A 1677-nucleotide genomic window follows, 5' to 3' on the forward strand; every position below is an offset into this window, starting at 1 on the left:
GGAAGCCAGCATACCATTTACTCAAGGGGGGAATTGGCAATATTTCCCTTCTGGGGAGAACAGGTTTGGGGAGAGACAAACTGTAGGTATGGAATCCTGTAGGAGACTATTTTAGTATTCTATAAAAGAAATCATGACTTAATTGAAGTAGGTAGCCATCAGGATAGAAAAGAGGGTATAACATTGAGAAGTAATAGAATTAGAATAGCTGGAACATTATTAATTGGCCAGTGTTGAGAAAGACTAAGAGGAAGCACTAGAGGAGTATGTCAGGTTTCTGACTTGTGCAATTTGATGGACATTTGTGTCATTCCCTAATATAAAGCAGAGTGCCAGGTAACAAAAGGTGTGTGGCAAGTTTGCCTTTTGGATGAACTGGCTATGGGTCAGGCAAAGATGCCCAACAGGCAGTGAGTTAGGTAGAGGCTCAAGGCAAGTCAAAGCTAGAGATAAAAACAGGAAAGGAACACCCAGTGGCATGGTGGTTAAGATAGCTGAATCCCACATGGCAGACTGTGCTCAAGTCCCAGACCTGGTGACTTGAATAATATGCCAGGTGTGTGCTTGTGTGTGTGCGTGCGTGTGTGTGTGTGTGTGTGTGTGTGTCCAAAAATCCTAAGAGGAGAATGGAGAAGAAAGGACTGTGGCATGGCCATCCCCCTGGAGGGTGGTTTCTCACTTTCTTCCCACCACCCCCCACAGCCCCTGCAAATGCATGTGCTCTGTAGCAAAACTAAAAAATCAAGTGAACAAAAATATTAGAATTAGGTGTATGTTTGAGGCCATTACATGTGAGATATTGACTAAGGAGCACATGAAGTATAAAATAATAAAAGAAGATATATAAGGAAAGAGCAAAGAAGTGGGCAGAGAAATGGATGTCATTGAGGGAGCCTAAAAGACCACTGTGATGTAGGAAGAGAGAAAGAGGGAAGAGGAGCTGGAGGAAAAGAGAGAGGAGTAACTTCTAAGAGAGAGTGATCATCGAGGAGCCAGGACATCCCCACTGATGCCACCTCCTGGTATTCAAACCGTGCATAATCCCCTATCTTAAGTATGGATTTAATTCAGCAGCTCACTTCTCACCAACAGGGTATAGTAAAAGTGAGGGAGGTTAGATTATAAAGAGATTGCACTTCCATCTGGGGCAGTTCCATGTCAGGCGACCTGCCAAGAAGTTATGTGATGAGACACCAAGACCAGCAAGCAACCAAGAGAATAAGCTTAGAAATACTCCTCCACTCGAGCCTTGAGATGACGGCAGCCCTGGCCAATAGCTTACCTCTCACTTCCCAGGGACTAGGGCAGAACCACTCAGCTAAGCTGTTTCTAGATCCCTGTTGTACAGAGACTGTGAAGTAATTCATGTTGGTTGTTTCAAGTCACTAGGTTTGGGATAACTTGTGTGCACTGATAGATAACTAATGTAATCACTCTGTAAATGCAGCCCCAAGGATAAGATACGACTGAAAGGGCTCCTGCTCACTCACTTTGTAGTCACAGTTTATACTGTTTATCATACAAGTATCTGTCAATTTGGCGGTCATTTATTATTTTGGTACTATATTCTGGCCTCCAAATACATACATAGGTATGCTCTGAGAAGCAGGATAGTGTCATAGTAAAGAACATATACTCTGAAATCAGAATACTTGAGTTCAACTGCCTGTTTTATCT

This window comes from Tupaia chinensis, unplaced genomic scaffold (assembly GCF_000334495.1).
Source record: "Tupaia chinensis unplaced genomic scaffold, TupChi_1.0 Scaffold000532_1, whole genome shotgun sequence".
Classification (NCBI taxonomy): Eukaryota; Metazoa; Chordata; class Mammalia; order Scandentia; family Tupaiidae; genus Tupaia; species Tupaia belangeri.